General features: G+C 36.5%; 1 long non-coding RNA gene and 1 pseudogene across 2 annotated transcripts; both read right to left on the bottom strand.

Moving 5' to 3' along the window:
• Positions 1 to 10,202: 10,202 nt before the first annotated feature.
• Positions 10,203 to 11,079, bottom strand: LOC149263852 (uncharacterized). Its single transcript, XR_016250007.1, has 3 exons — positions 10,578 to 11,079; positions 10,389 to 10,475; positions 10,203 to 10,295 (listed from the first exon to the last, which is right to left on the bottom strand). It is a non-coding gene; the product is annotated as an uncharacterized LOC149263852 (long non-coding RNA).
• A 7,865-nt stretch (positions 11,080 to 18,944) lies between these two features.
• LOC149263851 (ran-binding protein 1 homolog c pseudogene) lies at positions 18,945 to 20,870 on the bottom strand (annotated as a pseudogene). Its single transcript, XR_016250639.1, has 3 exons — positions 20,525 to 20,870; positions 19,252 to 19,401; positions 18,945 to 19,089 (listed from the first exon to the last, which is right to left on the bottom strand). The product of XR_016250639.1 is annotated as a ran-binding protein 1 homolog c pseudogene (transcript).
• Positions 20,871 to 21,144: the final 274 nt, after the last annotated feature.

The raw sequence follows: 21,144 nt of genomic DNA, 5'->3' as shown, positions 1-21,144 counted from the left end.
AAGAATAGAGATAGATTATACTAGTGCATGAACTTTTTGGGTTGAACAAGCATTAAATTTTCTTCTCAAATCTCCTGGTTAAGGAAATATAGGCAGTTGGGGTTTTTAGTAGTTTCTTTCCCCAACGAAATAATGTGTTATGTGAGATTGATATTCTTCCTTTTTTGCTTATTGTTTTCATCGATTAATTTTGGTTTCCACTGAAGAGTATAGTATATTCTTGTCTTGTGTTTTAGCATATCACATAAGCTATTGAATCTACAAGTAAAAACCTAATTACACACCTGACAAATTCCCCACCAAATGAAAAAGGATGTGTACATAGATTTTTCTCCAAATAAAACCAATATATGAACCATGATTCGACTGATAAGAAGGACCAACTAGCGTTGATTTGAGCCTTTGTAAAACATATATCCATGTAGCTACAAAATAAGGGCACTTGATAAATAAATGTAATACTTCCTGTTGCACACGATGACATATGCTACACTTCCGAGGGCCCTGAAATCCCTTCATACATAAATTGTCCTAGGTGGATACTTTATTCTCCCGTACCATCCAACTGAATAATTGAATATTTTTTTAGATATGCCACGTCGATACCTTGTTAAACAAGCATCTACCATCTCACCCACTCAGTGAGGAATAAATGTGATCATAAATACCTCTAACAGTGATATGAGGCAATAAAATACCACCATGTGAGCAATGTTTATCCTCATTGTTTTCCAGCGAGATACCTACCATTTCCAATTGGAAAATATATCTAATCCATATATTGGAGAAAGTATCATTAATACCCATGATTGTTGCATCCATCCAGATGGGGAATTGTTGCATGGATCTTAACCCTTCAAAATCTAGAAAATGTGAAGGACATCTCTATCATGAAGATGATTGATGATCTAAGCTAGAAGGATATGTTCACCAGAGACACCATATATGGTATCTATACCAATCATAGTCTCCCTCCCTGATTCAATGAACCATCAAATATTTTCTATAAGTTATCTTCTATTCATTAAAAAAACCTCTCCATATGTATGATCCATATTTTGTGCAAGTAGCTCCTTCCCTGATCCATTCCTGTGAATTGATGTCCTTTAAATATTTTCCTCATATGATCTCTTTCCAGATACTAGACATGAACTCTCCCATCAAAAGCTCTATTATCAATCTTGGTTGATGGGGGTGAGGTTGTGTCAACCCTTCAACCCAAACTAACTATTTGAAACCAGAGTTTGATTGGAAGTTATCCCTTCCAATCTGAGAGGGTTCTCTCAATATCTTTTAGAATGTAGATGGCTAACTCTGGTTTTCTATTTTGATATTTATGGTGAAAGAATGTGAGCGTAGTCACCTTTTGGCATGGAGTTAGTTAAAGGAAAATAACAACAAAAAAAAACATTGTTTATGGAAGATGAGGTAATCTTTGGTTTCCTAAGGTTGATAAAGGCATAACGGTAATCATAGTAAATTGAAGGAAGTTGGATTTATTTGATAGATTTCCAAGTAATAAATAAACTATAATGCTAATGGACATTCACAATAATCACAACAAATTTAAAGAAGTTGGAGAAATACAACATTGAATTCCAAGTAATCAATAAGTTGTGCAAGCTAATAACTAAGGAGCATGATAGGATGAGACTGAAACCAAAATGAATCTCAGGTCAAAACAGAGTTGTTGCAACTGTATTTCTATTAATTGAAAACATGTACAAAGGATGGTTCTCACATCATCGATCTCCCCCCTTTGGAAATTCGAAAGTATGCATATTTATAGAGAAGGATGTCTCATTACATATATGCCACTTGGACTAGATTACTATCATATTTGTTCCTATATTTTTAATAAAACACTGAGCTTTCTAATGGATTTTTGTTATAACAAAGTTTTTATACAAATGGAAGTTTGTATAACTAAACCTATCTAACAGTTACAATTATTAAGAAAAATTGGTGTTGTGGCGCGACACTATATTTGTGGAAATCCATACATCTGGCCCCTTGAATCTTGATGTGTTGTTTCCTATTGAAAGTGCAAAGAATTCTTTTACTGTCCCACTATGTCTTGTTGCCTTCTTTCTCTGCGGCTTGTGTCTCACTGTTTGTTTTCTCTGTGTTCTATTAAATAACCATGCTGCTGAGAAAAGCTAAGAAATACCCTTCTTGTCTTTTGGAGTGGAATTGGAATGGATTATGATCTAGATCGTTGATCTAGGTAGTTTTAACATTACAATCAGAACACAGGAGGAAGAGATTTAACACTATTTTTTAGTGATTTTCCAATAAGTCGAACTTGAAAATTTTCAAAATTACACCACAACTTTATCGGATCCATCACAATCAGTGAGAGGAGGGACTTGGGAGGGACTGGTGATATTGTGATAAATGGGTAAAGTTGTGATATATGATATTGACCTTTATCGCAATCGGGGGATGGAGCTATATCACAATCAGGGTATCAGAGATTTTATGGAAATTAGGGTATCAACAGAGGGAAAGTCTTATATTATATCACAATTGGGAGTGGAATGGATATCAGAGTTATCCCAATCAGTGATGGGAGAGGTTTACGATATCGCATCTGTGGGCGGGGGAGAGTCTTCTCATGTCGCATCAGCGGGATTAATGATATCACAATCGCGGAGGGTAGAGGTTTACGGTATCATATCGGTGGGCATGGGAGAGTCTTGCGATATCACATCGACGGGATTAGTGATATCGCAATCGACGATGGTCGGGTGAAAGGTCTTATGTTATGCGGTGGTTATTGCGGGGTTTGTGATTGCGATTGTGTAATCGAAATAGGAAAGGGGACAGGGGACCGATAATGATATATGGCACGTGACCTACAGGGCCGTTTTATGTCTCGGGGGTGGGCATTATATATATATATATATATATATATATAAGGTTTGCATGTGCAGTTAGAGTTATATACCAAGTGGATTATGCCACTATATTTTAGTGTCAATGGAATGTGGATAGAGTTGGGAAAGGCCAATTGTGATATAGACTGGGGGTCCTAACCTTAAAAAGGATACGACATATTTATAAAGGTTTTGAAATATTACAAAGGAAAAGGTGGAAATGCGGGTAGATTTTGGAAATACAAAGGGATTGAGGCTGGTGTTGAAACATGGGTTACGACTAGAGTTGGGTTAATGAGTAATGAATGGTAGAAACAAAGGATGAAATGGGATGGGTTTTAGAGAATATGGGAATTTCTCCAAAACAATAAAATAGAGTTGTCATTCCTTGTTCGATCTTCAAATGCAAAGCACAGTAACCTCTTTCAGTAAAACATCAGATAGATGAAAAGATCAATGATGGAAAAGCTTGACAAATAAAAATAAAACTATTTTTAGTGAGTTATCATGGATAACATTGGCTCCAATGGGGATGTTGCCCCCTGTGGTGTAGGAATGAACCAACAGACCAGTTGCCTGACCATTGGGCTAATCCCATTCTTAAGACTACCACTTCTCCAAATTGAAAAGAAAACCGAAACATATAATATAAATTTGAAGGAAATACTTGCCCATCAAGGTTATTTATGTCCTAGCCTAATATATGAAAATCCACCCGCTTAATTCAAGTAATATAAAATCTCTAGTATAACCAGTCAAACAATAGATTAAAATCTTTCACTATTTGACTATGCTTGAACAAAATAAGTAGTGGATCATATATGAGAAACTCATAAATAAAACTGAATCCATCACCTGAGCTAATAAATGGAAGAGACTTCACCTTCACTGATGACTAAAAAAGACTTGCAGTATAATTCATCTTAAAAATTTTCAAGCTATTCATCTGCAAGCAGTGGAGTCACCATGAAAATTCAATCTTCAGAATCCTTTAAGAGTGGAGTTTCTAGGGTAATATCACAACCTTTGGAAACTTTTGATTTACTGTTACCCATAGGAATAAAAAAGAAGAGACTCGAAGTGAATCTCAGAGAAGGAGCTTTTTAGCCCCCGACAGATGCACCAAAATGTTATCAATTTGGGCTGGTGGGGGTCAAGCTATGTCAACCCTTGAATGCAGTGTAACTATTTCAAACCAGATTTTGATTGGAATTTATCCCTTCCAATCTGAGAGGGCTCTCTCAATTTCTTTAGAATTCAGATCGATACCTCTAGTTTTCTATTTTGATATTTAGGGTGAAAGAGTATGTGTTATGAAACCAGCTCAAGAAAAGATAGAAAAAATAGATCAACGCCTTAGAATTTAGCCTCTTAGAGGGGGAAACCTCCTTTACATTACATAAATGAACAATTCTTGGATGGTTCAAATGACAAAACCTCCTTTCTATATATAGGAGTCTAAGGAGTCACAGTATAACCCAGCCGACCTAACAATAATAATATAAAGCCACAAAAATAACAATAGAGGGATTCTATGGGGCATAGTAATAACAATATGGGGATAATAGGGGTACAACCATATTAATAAGGGATGCAACTACAACAGTAATGGGGTAATTACTAGTATTATAGGGACCCAACATGCCCCTCTCCTTCAACAAAAGTGTTGTCCTCAACACTTGAGTAGTTCTGGATGCTTCTGTATAAAATTCTCATCCTCCCATGTGGAATCTTCAACAGATAAGTTCTTCCACTTGATAAGATACTCTGAAATTGATCGATTTCATAGCTGTCAAGTTCTTGTTTCTGTGACTGCTTCTGGTTCCAATATAATTTTTCCTTCCTCGTCAAGTTCTGGCATATTGTTTGAACTGGGAGCTTGTCACCTATAACCTTCTTTAAACATGAAACATGGAAAACTGGGTGCAATCGAGAAGCTACAGGAAGCTCCAATTTGTATGCCATAGTACCAATCTTTTGCAACACCTTGTATGGACCATAATACATTGTTGATAATTTATTATCCTTCTTAGCTTGATTGAGGGACATTTTCTTATATGGTTGTAGCCATAGGAACACCCAATCACCTACAGCAAAACTTCTTTCGGTGCGATGTTGATCTGCTTGTTGTTTCATTCTATTCTGTGCCAACACGAGGTTATCCTTTAAGAGTTGGAGGACTTGTTGTTGATGTTCAATGTGATGTTCCACTGCTTGAACCTTAGAATTTTCTCTTAAATGTGATGTGATGGATGGTGGCTGATATCCATAAAGTGCCATAAATGGGGTCATTTTTGTTGCCATATGGAAGGAAGTGTTATACCACCATTCAATGAGAGGCAACCATTTGACCCATTGTGTCTGTTTATCCGCTACAAAGCAACGAAGATATCCTTCCAAACATTTGTTTACTATCTCAGTTTGCCCATCAGATTGAGGATAATAAGATGAGCTATGAGCTAACTGAGTACCAAGACAAGAAAATAATTCTGTCCAAAAATTTCTAGTGAAAATGGGATCTCTGTCACTTACAATAATCTTTGGGTTTCCATGTAGCTTTTGAATTGTTTCCATAAATGCAGTAGAAACCGTACTGGCTTTAAATGGATGTGATAATGCACAAAAGTGTACATACTTGGTAAGTTTGTCAACTACCACCATGATGACACTCTTTCCCTCAGACTTGGGTAAACCTGTGATAAAATCCATTGAAACCTCCTCCCAACGTTGGCTTGGAATGGATAAAGGTTGTAATAGACCTCGTGTCTTAATTGTTTCAACTTTATTTTCTTGGCAAACCAAACATTCCGCCACAAATTTTTGAATATCCGATTTAAGGCCATCCCAAACAAATTCCTTCTTAACCCTGTGGTAAGTTTTTAAAAATCCTGAGTGCCCTCCTAAGGGAGAAGTGTGCAATTCCATAAGAATCATTTGTTTTAGTTGAGAATTCTTACAGAGGTATAAGTGATCTTTGTACCATGAAGAATCATTTTTCCAGCTAAATGTATCAGATGTACTGGAATCTTGTTGTAACTTTCGAATAAGTGCCCATACTTCTTCGTCATTCTTCCATTTCGCCCTTGCTTCGTTTATCCAATCTGGTTGGATAATCAAATGGTGCACAACAATGCTTCCACATCCTCATCCTTTCTTGAGAGTGCATCTGCCACCACATTTTTCTTCCCTTTTTTGTAGATGATTTCAAAGTCATAATCCAACATCTTTGTGACCCACTTTTTTTGCTCTTCAGAGGATAATCTTTGTTCTAAAAGGTATTTAATGCTATCATGATCCGTTTTTACCTTGAAGTGTCTTCCCATTAGGTAGGGTCGCCATTTCTTAAGTGCATGGAGTATTGCCAACATTTCCTTCTCATAAATAGCTTTGTGTAAAAACTTTCCCTTGATTGGACGACTTTCAAAAGCAATGGGTCTTTCATCTTGCATTAAAACAGCACCAATTCCATTTCCTGAAGCATCGCATTCCACAATAAAGGTTTTTGTGAAGTCCGGTGTAGCTAAGACCGGTGCTTGGCACATTGCCTCTTTAAGGTGTCTGAAGGCCTTTGTTGCTTCTCGAGTCCATGAAAATGCATCTTTCTTCAATAATGTTGTTAGAGGTGCTGCTATTCTCCCATAATTCTTAACAAACTTGTGATAATACCCTGTCAACCCGAGAAATCCTTGCAGATGATTTATGGATGTGGGGATTTTCCATTCCTTAATGGCTTTAATTTTGCTAGGGTCTACCTTAACTCCTTCATGAGATAGAACATGACCCAGATATTCCACCTCTTGTACTCCAAAGAAAAATTTGGATCTTTTTGCATATAATTGTTTCTCCTCCAATAGTTGTAGCACCCTGTCAACATGTTCAACATGATCCTTCCAAGACTTGCTGTAGATTAGTATATCATCAAAAAATAATAACACAAATTTTCTAAGGAATGGTTTGAAAATGGAATTCATCAAACCTTGAAATGTTGAAGGTGCATTGGTAAGGCCAAAAGGGATGAGCAAAAATTCATAATGACCCTCATGAGTTCTAAATGCTGTTTTCGGAATGTCTTCCATCTTCATTCTAATTTGATGATATCCTGAACAAAGATCCAACTTGGTGAAGTAAATTGACCCATGCAATTCATCCACTAATTCATCAATGACGAGAATGGGAAACTTATCTTTAATAGTGAGCTTATTGAGCTCACTATAATCCGGACACATGCGCCATGATCCATCCTTCTTGTGCACTAATACTACTAGAGCAAAGAAAGAACTTTGACTCGGTTGAATTATACCAGCCTCTAGCATTTCTACAATCATATGTTCAATTTCACTCTTTTGGGCATAGGGATATCTATACGGCCTGATGTTTGGAGGAACACTTCCTGGAATCAAATGAATAGCATGATCATGATCACGAATAGGTGGGAGACCTTTGGGAGTCTCAAATACCTAGGAATGATTGTCCAAGACTTTTTGGAGATCTGGAGAAATAGATGATTGTAATGTGGAAACATCTAGCGAACATAATTGTGCAATTACACCCCTTTGTTATTTTTTTAGAAGATTTGTCATACCATTAGAGATAATTATCTTTCCCAGTTTCCCTGCAATACCCCTTAATTCAACTTCCTTTCCTTCCATGGAAAATTTCATGAAAAGTTCTTGAAAATTGAAAGCTATTGTACCCAAGGATTGTAGCCATTGTACTCCTAGTACAACATCAACACCTCCCATTGGAATGGAAAGAATTAGGCTAGTCAATAAATATTCTCCCATCGATAGCTTGATATTATGGCACTTTCGAGAGCAATTTATTGTTCCTCCATTTGCAACCATCACTTGACACTCTGGTGCTGGGTATAAGAAGCAATTCAATTCTTTTTCTACCTTTCAATGAATAAAATTGTGGGTACTTCCTAAATCAATCAACACTAGTACCTTTTTCTTCTTGATTCACTACAACAAAACCAGTGATTTGCGCCAGATTTTAGTGCATTTTTTTTGTAATTGTGATGAGCAACCTGGCACTAAATCTGGCTCTATTGTACAATTTTTAAAGCGTCCTTTTTTGCACCTGATTTTGCATCCTTTTTCACGCTATATTTTGCATAATTTTTTACACCAAACTATGCATCATTTTTTGCGTCAAATTTTGAACCAAGGTTTGCATCTTATTTTATGACAGGTTTTGCTTCTAGTTTTGTGTCATTTTTTGCATCTATTTTTCATTCTCTTTTGCTTCCTATTTTGTGTCATTCTTTGCTTCCATTTTTGCACCGTCATTTGCATCAATTTTACACTGTATTTTGAATCCAATTTAACGTCTTTTTATGCATCCATTTTGTGTCAGTTTTTGCATCTAGTCTTACGCCAGGTTTTGTATCTAGTCTTACACTAGTTTTTGCTTCTATTTTTGCACCAGCTTTGGTGCCTATCTTTGCACCATGTGTTGAATTTGATTTAGCACCAAATTTTGCATCCATTTTTGTGCCCATTTTTGCATCTTTTTTTGGACCATTTTTTACATCCACATTTACGTTTGATTCGTCTCCATTTTTCCCATCTCATTTTGCACCATATTTTGCGTCATTTGTTTCATCCAATTTTGCATCATTTTTAACACCATCTCTTGCATCTAATGTTACATCATTTTGAGCATCCAAATTTGCATTTATATTTGCATCTTATGTTGAGTCATGTGTTGTGTCCACCTTTGCATCTTATTTTGTGTCTAATGGTACATTCAATTTAGAGCCATTTTTTACGTCTACTTTTGTATTTGTTTTTGCACCAAGTTTTGCATCCAATTTTAAGCTATTGTATGCCCCTTTTTGCACCATTTTTTTGTGTCTACTTGTGTCGAATCTTGCACCATTATTTACACCGACTTTTTCATCCAATTTTGCATTTTTTTGGTGTCTAGTTTTACATCGTTTTCACCATCCAAATTTGCATTTTTTTTTGCCTCATTTTGTGTCCACATTTGCATATAATTTTGTGTCTGAGTTCGAGCCTAAATTTGCATGTGATTAGGAATCATTTTTTACATCCAATATGACATCCTTGGTTTCACCTTTTTTCAGCCCCATTTTGCATCTTGTTTTATGTCTTTTCTTACATCTTTTTTTTTTTTTCCTTTTTTTCACCCAAGTTTGCATCCCAAATTTACACCATTATTGCATCATAATTTGGCATATTAATTTGTAACGTTTTTTGCTTCTTTTTAACGCTCAACTTTGCATCTTATTTTACATGTAGTGTTGTTTTTTTTTGCATCTAATTTGGTGCCCATTTATGTGTCCTTGTTTTTGCCCAATTTGATATCCTTTTGTATGCCATGTTTTGTTCCCTTCTTTGTGTCAACTATTGCACAATTTTTCACTTCTAATTTAAAACACTTTGTATGTCAATTGTTTGCATTTTGTATTAATTCCTAGTTTAACATCCAATTTTACTTTCAATTTTGCATCCATGGTTACATCCGCATTTGACTTCTTATATAGAGTATATTTTTCTTTACATATATGACCCCCTTTATAGATTCATAGTGAAATATATGATAGTTTCTAAATATCATTAAAGCAGATATCACAATTCAAAATCATTTGTAAAGAAATTTAAGAGAAATTGACAACATCCATCCAAAAAAATAACAATGTGTCATTAACGATTTTCAAAACATGTATAAAATAGCAACATAATACTAATAAAATCAGTATTATTTTTAATCAAAACAAGTAAAATTCAAATATGATTAACAAATCAAAATATTTCATGAATATCGTTATTCTACGATAAATTAACAACATACATAAATCAAACTCATCGTATGATTACAAAATCAAAATGTCTCATTTATATAGGGTAAATTCACAACACCCATCTAAACATAGCAATGTCATTCTACACAATAATTTCTTCATAAAAAACAATGCATGTGCATGCCTAGCTACCACCACCAAGATCATCATCATGATCATCTTGACCATCCTCGTTACTCTGATCCACATCATCACCAACACCGCAACTATCATGATCATCTCCTCCTTCACCACCATCATCCTCATCCTCATGCTCATCATCTCCTGATATATGTTAAACATAATTTGGATCATCGTCTTGGCAATCATTACCTATAGCATTCTGACAAAAAAAATCAATATTACATGTTAGTATTAATTAAATAACACAACGCATGTTTTTGTTATACAATGTTAACCATAAAATGAGGTAAGATATAATATCTAATAGTACTAAAAAATAAAATGAAAATATGGTTTAAAAGTATATTGGAAATCCAACTAAGATTACATACCATAGAGTTCATCCAAACAACAAATTCAACCCATCTCTTTTGTTGCAGCACCTCCTTTTCCAAATGATTTGGAGGTCTTCCATATTTTAGTTCCTATCAATCAGTAAATAGGGAGAAATTAGATAACAATGACTTTCTTCTAGTACAAAATTTATTAAAAAAATATCACATGTTTAATATACTTACAAAGGTTGTTATCAGTGCTTTTAAACCTTTCTAGCCACTACGATGAGTGACTTTTGTCTTGGTTAACCTCGCCTTGGATGCCTTGTCCTTAAACATAAACCAAATCAATTTATTTTCACACAAATACATGTCTAAGATACTTATAAGTATTAATACATTCTAAATAATGTTTAATGAAAAATTCAATACCTGAATGCTCTCATTGCCGGCTTTTCTTTGTGCATCCAACTTCTCATATGATTTTACAAGTTCTTTCCATACTTTAAAAGGTATGTCAATAGGTCTTTGTTTCAGTGTTTGATCTTGAGGCATTTTTTTAATTTTTCTTGTTTGGTTAAAAAAAACCGAACAAGTAATTCACATCAATGGCATGGGGAATCTATGGATATGTGTAAAAAAATGGCTATAAAGAAAACATCCAAAAAACATATGAGCTCTCCCTTTGATGGTCACTTGGGGCATATGGATGGAAAGGAACAACTCCATTTTCGAAAATCAAGGACAATCCTTTCTCAAAGTCCTTCCTAATATTTCCTCCAAATGTCTTAAAATGAAAAACAAAATTCAAATGTCATCCTTAAACATCTCCCTTAAATATAACGTTGGACCATAAATTCTTCACTTTTATTGTTATCGGCTCTGGAATGATTTTTCTATATGCAATTATATAATGAAATATGTGTGCACTAATGAAAAAACATTGAGTTTCATTTCTCATAATCACAAACATTGAAAAACGAATCACACGTAACTAGCATCATTTTGGAAATTTTATATTTATTAAAAATCTTTAACATGTTTTCCTCCCATATCTCATAAAAAGGTGTGAAATTTTTTATATACTCTCCAATAAGCACTACAACAAAACCAGCGATTTGGAGGTTTTACACTAAGTTTTTCAACATCGAGCTTACTAGGGCTTGCACCACCGGGGTTATTAGTAAGAATCTCATGAGGTTTGCATAGCCATGATTATTAGAATCAAAATAGTAGGATTTGCACTAAAAAACAGTTCATAGAGCTTTCCTGCTGGGGAGAAAATCACAAGTTCAACTTCTGCAGTGCAGAGCACCGAGAGCTCGTAAGCTTTCTTCAGCAATCCACCTACATTTGGAAAATGTAGCCTGCATGCTGGCAATGTTCTCCATCCTTTTCCTCTGCATCTTTCCCCTCACTATTCTTGTATGTCCTCTTTCGTTTTTCCCTCCAAACAAACCCTCTCAAATTGAGAAAGCAGAACAACTCACTCGATGAGAATCTGAATCCAATTATCGCTTCTAACAATAACCCAATACGATACCAAAAGTGATTACACAAAAGCTCATTGACTCTTCATTTGTTTGGAAAAGAGCCAAGCATATACTTCTGACGAGGGTTTCCGTCTCAAGTCTGGCTCGCAGGACATCGCTTAGTCAATTGCGAGAAAAGTTTTCCACCTGCCTGTCACATACGGTTTGTCACGCTATATATTAAAATAAGGTTGATCATACTAACAATAAGGTTGTATAGTTTAAAAGGAGGGCTCTCCTGACTGCATTTGGTTGGTTTATAGAAAAGATTGCTGGAATGTGTAATGTGAATGCTCTGCTAACTGTTTTTTAAGCATTTGGAAGTATTAAAACCCCCTAGGATAATTAATGTAAGACCTGTTAATTAATGTGTAAAGATGGCTATTGTCCTTGGGCTACCTTAGCAGTTCGTGTTTAGTGATCTGTGGTATTATGACTCCTCAAGTCACTATTAAACCATGCGAACCATGCCCAGGCAGACTAGTGTGACATTTTGGATGAGAACCAAAACTAGACTCCTATAACCTCCTTTTTCATCCTTTAAATTGCAGAATTAACTAACTGTTCTAGTAATCGTTCTTCAGCACCTGAAGATGTGCACCCTAAATAATAAGAATATACCCTGTAACATATGAATAGTCCATCCTGTGCATGTAGGATATGCACATGAGGTCCAATAAAATCACTAACCAGAATACCAGATGTTATTAAAGCCTCTACAGGTTGATATATATGAATGTTACAGTGTGCAGGAGTATGATTCAATTCCATACAAAAATACAAAACATCTGATAGGATTTCCTTATACCTCATAGGCAAACAACCATTGTCCCTTCTATAGATGAGCAGAATAAGTGCTTGGTTCTCTACACTAAATAAAGACAAAGTATAGTACTTATTGCTGAAAAAATAGGATTTAAATCGCGGTACAATTTCTTGACATTCAGATGGTCACAGAATTGTAGAGTGCATAATCATAAGTGATGTTGCGAGCCTCATTGCTCAAAGTCTAAGGGTCTTGCGAGCCATAATCACAGCCATGTATGGCATATCTTGTGATTATGGCATTTTATGAGGTCAATTCTTGTGAAGACATTTCAGTTTATAATAAATTTTGAACCTCAACAGAGTTTTGGCAAGACCTGGCTGAGCTAGGACATCAACAACACAGCTGATATGAATGACATAATCTAGCCTCAAGAGGGAGCCTCTTTTGTTTCATCACTCTAACAATCTATGAAGTGGTGGAAAGCATAACGACTTCCCCTTGAATATGACACCTAAACTGAGTACAAATCCTAAATGATGCAGCCCTTGGTGCATGTCTCTCAAAGTATCAATATTTCAAATGTTGAAAGCTCTTGTGCCCATTTGATATGCATTTGATTGCAGTTCCCTTGAAGAAACAATCTTATAAAGGTGAGGCCATGGCCAATATGTTAGCCATATTCATTGGAGTTGCCATTGCTTGACAACTTTAGTGTGATCAGTCCCACCATGATTCACATGGGCTTCTACTCAACACTGGCTGTTGCTATTGTAAGAGTCTTCAAGCTCATTGAACCCATATCATTGATAAGTGTATTCTTTGGGTCTCTGGTTTTCAAATTCTACCTATGTTTTCCTCTCAGTATCATTATTTCAAATGCTGAAAGCTCTAGTTCCCATTGTTGTGTATTTGATTGTGGTTTCCCTGAAGAAAGAAGCTTATAAAGGTGAGCCCGAGGCCAATATGTTGGCCATATCCATTGGAGTTACTATTTCAGCTTATGGGGAGGCCAAGATGAATGCATGGGAGGTGATTCTCCAGTTAAGTGCAGTTGCATGTGAGACTACCCAATTGGTTCTCATACAAATTCCACGAACATCAAAAGGGATTAAGTTGAATCCCATCACATCTTTGCTGCTCCTTGTTGCCTTGTTTTTCTCAGCACCCCCTTGGCCTTAGTAGAATACCCATTTCTGATAATCAGGGTCTCTTCCTTTGATTTGGATTACATGACATTTCTGCTTGTGCCTTGGCTCTTAATCTTGCAGTGTTTCTTCTGATAGGAAAGACTTCAGCCTTGACTATGAATGTTGTTGGTCTTGTCAAGGACTGGCTGCTCATAACATAATCTTTGTCTGTAATAAATGAAAAGGTTACAGTCATAAACTTGAGTGGGTGTGGACTGGCTTTTCTAGCTGTCTGTTACTATAATAATTTGAAACTTCAAACTCTCAAGTCCAATGACAACCAAACAAAGTACCTCAGCAGTGCAGCTGATGCCAATGATGAAGGAGAAGGTTTGGTAATGACGAGTGGGAGATTCTCAATCAGAGATTCAGAATCAGTAGAGAAAAATTAAACTCAAGCTTTCGAGAATTTCTCGGGTTGACAGGGTATTAATGCAACTTTGTTAAGAATTATGGGAGAATAGAAGCACTTGTAACAACATTATTGAAGAAAGATGCATTTTCATGGAATCCAGAAGCAATGAAGTCCTTTGAACATCTTAAAGAGGTAATGTTCAAGCACTGGCCTTAGCTGTGCCAAAATTCACAAAAACCTTTATTTTGGAATGTGATGCCTCAGGAAATGGAATTGGTGCTATTTGCAGTTGGGAACATCTACCTAGGACAATATCAACCAAGCACCTCTACTCAAATATGACAAACATATGTTGCTTACACATGCATGTAGCATTTGCCAAAAATTCCATGGCTACCTTACAACATGATGTTGGGTAAAAAGGCCAGTGATACAGGTCATAAATGCAGAAATAGACACTGAAACATAGTAAAATGCTGAAAATTCAAAATAGACTTTCCTCCCTCCCTCACTCTACAATCTTGAGGACAAACCATTGTATATGGGCTCTCAACACCAGTAGGCAGCCACGTATCACATAGATTTGTGAAAAAATTTCCCTCAAACAAGAACAAAACACAAACATTTCCAAAAATCTGCTCTTAAAGAGTGAAAAATCCCACAGATTTTGACAAATCTACGCAAAATCAATAGTGAAACACATGAATATGGATTTCTGATTAATCTACCCAATCTCTGTGGCAAAACACTCAAAAATCTATCAATTTCTTCTTGAATCACCAAATCAGCAACCACTTCTCCCAGATATACAAATCTCACCAACAATACAAGGAAAAACAGATCCAATCCACTATCAAATCATCTGATCGGCCAATAAAACTAAGAAATTTCAATGATTAACTATCTACACAGGCCTCTATTTCAATTTTTTCAAGCTTTGTCTCCAAGGGCTCTGCAACTACTCCCGCACTTCAAAAAATCGAATCTTGTCTTCCTCGCTTTGTACGAGATATGCAATCGAATAACCCAACAATGTTAGAAGAAATATCATCGGGTTCTAGAGGTTTCCAAGCAGACTCAGCTTTCAGCACCTTAATTAGTGGTTGGGGTAAAAAGTCAAAACCAGTTCCCCCCTCTCCTCAAAATTTGTAAAGAAAGATGATAATGCTCCTACCAGGGAGCTTCCTTCAGAAAAAATTCGAGTCACAACCCTTACCCTATCTGGGTCTGACTTCCTTGTCTTCCTCTTCCTTGCTGGGAGACTGACAGCCCCATCTACGTAGGAAACTCTCTTGGAAAGTTTCTAGATAGTTCTGAACTGAAGCATAAAAAATATGTTTGTCCTTGTATTTGTGTTGAAGTTGATCTAGAACAAGCTCTTCCAGAGAAAATAATCCTCAAAAATGGAGACTGAATCCATGAGCAGACTCTGGATTATCAACAGATCCATTACAAGTGCAAGCTTTGTCACGAATATGGTCACTTTGCCAATGATTGCAAGTCCAAAACCTCTATTGTAAGTCCCTCGGGAGAATGTCATGTCCCTAAGAAAACATGTGCAAGGCATGTCAAAGCTGGATCTTCGTTCAGGATGGTGCCGTGGTGCCAACCTAAATCTCAAGTAAGGAGACATATGTTCATCAATTTGTCAAGAAGCATGGCCTATAATTCAATTGCTCTAAGCCTATCACTTCTTCCACCTATCAAATAAATTGTTTCCTGTTTGTTTAGTTGACTATGGTTCTAATAAATATACTATCGTTTGATGTAAATAGACAAAAAAAAAAAATATGGAAAGTTGTGACCCCATTTTCTAACTACAAATTGAAATCAGATTACCATAGTGACCACCTCTGCTTATTGGAATCAAAAAGGGGGTGGGTTAACCCAATATGATACCAGAAGTGATTACACAAAACCTCATTGACTCTTCATTTTTTTGGAAAAGAGCCAAGCATATAGTTCTAACGAGGGTTTCCGTCTCATGTCTGGCTCGCAGGACGTCACTTAGTCAATTGCGAGAAACGTTTTCCACCTGCCTGTCACATACGGTTTGTCACACTATATATTAAAATAAGGTTGATCATACTAACGATAAGGTTGTATAGTTTAAAAGGAGGGCTCTCCTGACTGCATTTGGTTGGTTTATAGAAAAGATTGCTGGAATGTGTAATGTGAATGCTCTGCTAACTGTTTTTTAAGAATTTGGAAGTACTAAAACCCCCTAGGATAATTAATGTAAGAACTGTTAATTAATGTGTAAAGATGGCTATTGTCCTTGGGCTACCTTAGTTGTTCTTGTTTAGTGATCTGTGGTATTATGACTCCTCAGGTCACTATTAAACCATGAGAACCATGCCCAGGCAGACTAGTGTGACATTGTGGATGAGAACCAAAACTAGACTCATATAACCTCCTTTTTCATCCTTTAAATTGCAGAATTAACTGACTGTTCTAGTAATCGTTCTTGAGCACCTGAAGATGTGCACCCTAAATAATAAGAATAATACCCTGTAACATATGAATAGTCCATCCTGTGCATGTAGGATATGCACACGAGGTCCAATAAACTCACTAACCAGAATACCAGGTGTTATTAAAGCCTCTACAGGTTGATATATATGAATGTTACAGTGTGCAGGAGTATGATTCAATTCCATACGAAAATACAAAACATCTGATAGGATTTCCTTACACCTCATAGGCAAACAACCATTGTCCCTTCTATAGATGAGCAGAATAAGTGCTTGGTTCTCTACACTAAATAAAGACAAAGTATAGTACTTATTGCTGACAAAATAGGATTTAAATCGTGGTTCAATTGCTTGACATTCAGCTGGTCACAGAATTGTAGAGTGCATAATCATAAGTTTTGTTGTGAGCCTCATTGCTCAAATTCTAAGGTTCTTGCAAGCCATAATCACAGCCATGTATGGCATATCTTGTGATTATGGCATTTTATGAGGTCAATTCTTGTGAAGACATTTCAGTTTATAATAAATTTTTAACCTCAACAGAGTTTTGGCAAGACCTGGCTGAGCTAGGACATCAACAACACAGCTGATATGAATGACATAATCTAGCCTCAAGAGGGAGCCTCTTTTGTTTCATCACTCTAACAATCTATGAAGTGGTGGAAAGCATAACAACTTCCCCTTGAATATGACACCTAAACTGAGTACAAATCCTAAATGATGCAGCCCTTGGTGCATGTCTCTCAAAGTATCGATATTTCAAATGTTGAAAGCTCTTGTGCCTATTTGATATGCATTCGATTGCAGTTCCCCTGAAGAAAGAATCTTATAGAGGTGAGGCCATGGCCAATATGTTAGCCATATCCATTGGAGTTGCCATTGCTTGACAACTTTAGTGTGATCAGTCCCACCATGATTCACATGGGCTTCTACTCAACACTGGCTGTTGCTATTGTAAGAGTCTTCAAGCTCGTTGAACCCATAGTATTGATAAGTGTATTATTTGGGTCTCTGGTTTTCAAATTCTGCCTATGTTTTCCTCTCAGTATCATTATTTCAAATGCTGAAAGCTCTAATTCCCATTGTTGTGTATTTGATTGTGGTTTCCCTGAAGAAAGAAGCTTATAATGGTGAGCCCGAGGCCAATATGTTGGCCATATCCATTGGAGTTACTATTTCAGCTTATGGGGAGGCCAAGATGAATGCATGGGAGGTGATTCTCCAGTTAAGTGCAGTTGCATGTGAGACTACCCAATTGGTTCTCATACAAATTCCACGAACATCAAAAGGGATTAAGTTGAATCCCATCACATCTTTGTTGCTCCTTGTTGCCTTGTTTTTCTCAGCACCCCCTGGGCCTTAGTAGAATACCCATTTCTGATAATCAGGGTCTCTTCCTTTGATTTGGATTACATGGCATTTCTGCTTGTGCCTTGGCTCTTAATCTTGCAGCGTTTCTTCTGATAGGAAAGACTTCAGCCTTGACTATGAATGTTGCTGGTATTGTCAAGGATTGGCTGCTCATAACATAATATTTGTCTATAATAAATGAAAAGGTTACAATCATAAACTTGAGTGGGTGTGGACTGGCTTTTCTAGCTGTCTGTTACTATAATCATTTGAAACTTCAAGCTCTCAAGTCCAATGACAACCAACCAGAGTACCTCAGCAATGCAGCTGATGCCAATGATGAAGGAGAAGGTTTGATAATGACGAGTGGGAGATTCTCAATCAGAGATTCAGAACCAGTAGAGAAAAATCAAAGTCAAGCTTCAGGATTAGGTATTTAGATCATTAATATTGTCTTGTGCTAGAGATTACTGTTCTTGGATTGGCTCCTCTATGCCCAGATCTATTTGCAGGGAACAGGCCAGTCATTCACAGTGAAGAAGATAATGACAAGATTAGTGTATAATGATGGACAGGATGGTGCCATGGTGCCAACCTAAATCTCAAGTAAGGAGACATCTGTTCATCAATTTGTCAAGAAGCATGGCCTACAATTCAATTACTCTAAGCCTATCACTTCTTCCACCTGTCAAATAAATTGTTTCCTGCTTGTTTAGTTGACTATGGTTCTAATAAATATACTATTGTTTGATGTAAAAAGACAAAACAAAACAAAAAATATGGAAAGTTGTGACCCCATTTTCTAACTACAAATTGAAATCGGATAACCATAGTGACCACCTCTACTTATTGGAATCAAAAAGGGGGTGGGTTATGCAGAATCCTCCGTATCATTTGCTATTACCAGAGATAATTAAAGCCACCCTAAACTCAAGTCTTAACTATGCTGATAGGGTGTTTGGGGAGGGGGATCCCTTACCAACCCACTATAATCTGCACAAAAGCATCCTAAGAACATATGGAAAATCAACCCTTCAATGAAATGATCCAAGAATAAAGGTACTCAAGCATTGATTTTATCAAAGAAAAATACAAGACAGAAAGAAAAAATCATAACAAGGATTAGAAGAGTCTAAGAACAATGCTCACTATCTACAGAGCCAAGATGAATGCAGAAGAGTTCTTCCTTCAGTTCCCCATCTGAGAAATCAGTTGCATGCCAGACCCAAGTTTTATCACTACCTGTGTGCTCCTGAGGTGACATTGGGGAATGAATTGCAAGGCAAAAAAAAAAAAAAAAACAATATAATCTAGATAATAAGGATCAACACAAATTCTCGGCACATAAATCCTCTTAAAACTTGGACATAAGATAAGCTATTACAATCTGAGGGGGGAAATTACACAAAAAAAAAACAAATAAACAAATTTACATACTTAAATGGTTTGCACATATTTTCAATGTCTTGGATTGCCTCATAACCAACCGAACCTTTGTAGTATCCTTGTGCTTAAGAAACTTTACTGTTCCTACACCACGCTCCTTCCATTGATTCCCATCCTTGTCAAACCTGTACAGCTTCGCCTTCCTGCAGGGTCAAACATATAAAAAAGAATGGGAATATTAATAAACAATGAAACTGCATGAGGATCATTTTAAGAGCCCATGGCATCCATTAGAAGTAACGTCCGCAATATCCCACCATATCAAATGCATTCAAAGATAAATTACCAACGACCTATTAAAAACACAGGAGATATTCCTTAACATTACCGAAAAGGATCCCACAAAAAAGATCAATAATAACATCAAACATTTAAGAATACAAATCATCAACTATTTAATAACAAAAGAGTGCTCATCCCATACATCCCCATAAAGTACAGAAATGATCAACAACCTGTTCAAAACATCATAGAAAGTCAACGAAAACAGTTGACAGAAGACCAAAACAGACATATGCCTGAATCATACCACCTCACAACATAAAAAGACAAATCACCCTAATGCCAATAACCAAAAGACAGATTATCAAATAGGCCCAATTCAGTATTCAATGGCTAATCCAAAAACCAAAAAATATGAAACCCCGTATGCTTAACAATAACAAATGACCATCACACCCCCCACTAAACCAGAATAACAGAGAAACCATCATAGATTCTTCAAAGACATTGAAAAAAGGATTGCCTATAGTTCAACAAAATATAAAAAGACTCGTCAAAATACAAAACCCCAAATGATAACAAAAAAACCATCAAATGCATCCCCGAAAAAATATTCATCGACAACCTATCAACATAGGAAAACAATTATTACAGACGATAATGAGATAAAAAAATGCTGATCAAAATATCAATGGGACATCAAAACAACAAGAAACTCACAAAATACACAGAAAAGCAAAACCCTACTTACTCGATAAAACAAACCATAGCCCGCTAAATGCATCTACCATAGAGTTTCTTCAGCACCCCGTTGAAATGACAAATCCGATCATCATCAACAGGCGAACAAAACATCGAGTACCCGATAAAAATAGATCTTACTAAAAAGGAGAAAAATTAGAAGTAAATAACTGCCCAAATGCATCTTCCTTATAGTCAAGGTTCCATTTATGTGCACAGGAAAAGGGCCACCGAAGAGGCCATGAAAACAACTTTCAACTGAGAAAACAAAATCATGAAATAGCCATGGATTAAGAAATTTACATGTCAAGAAGGACATCCTCCTCTTCTTCGCCCGTGGTGACAGTAACCTCCTCAAGCTTAACAATGGGTGCAACCTGAGCTCCAGTGTCCTCTTCCTTTCCGGCATCATCCTCGTTCTCTCTCGAATCGTCATCTACTGCCCGAGTAAGAACAGGATCCTCCTGAGTTCCAGCCATCCCAATACCAGATAGTGCACAGAGGGAGGGCTTGAATGAAATCGATGGATCCAAAATATGCCAGAAACTCGCCCAATATCAGACACGAATGCGAAACCCCGAGGATTTTGGACAAAGGATTTAACTGTGCAAAAATGCTTCGAAGGCAAAGGGCAAAGAGGTCGACGGAGAGAAAAATCTCTATATAACGGTTTTTGAGGTCGATGGAGAGAAAACACTCTATATAAGGGTTTTGAAGAGGGAAGGCCGGTAGCTGTTAAAGATTGAGAGTAAAAGTAGCAATGTTAAAGATAATATAAAAAATTATTACAGGGATGGTTGGGGGGTTTCAAAGGGAGAGAAGGCCATGGAATAACCCCTAAATCATCTCCAACATGAGAGGCCTACTTCATTCATGTTGTCATGTTGGGAACAGAGGTTGTTGTGCGTTTTTTGTTTTCGCAA

The sequence above is a fragment of the Pinus tabuliformis genome, chromosome 6 (genome assembly GCF_031772625.1).
Source record: "Pinus tabuliformis cultivar Carrire ecotype Pingquan chromosome 6, CPIR1, whole genome shotgun sequence".
NCBI classification, from domain to species: Eukaryota; Viridiplantae; Streptophyta; class Pinopsida; order Pinales; family Pinaceae; genus Pinus; species Pinus tabuliformis.
Note: the sequence above shows the minus strand (reverse complement) of the source record. Positions and strands in the feature narration are given on the sequence as shown.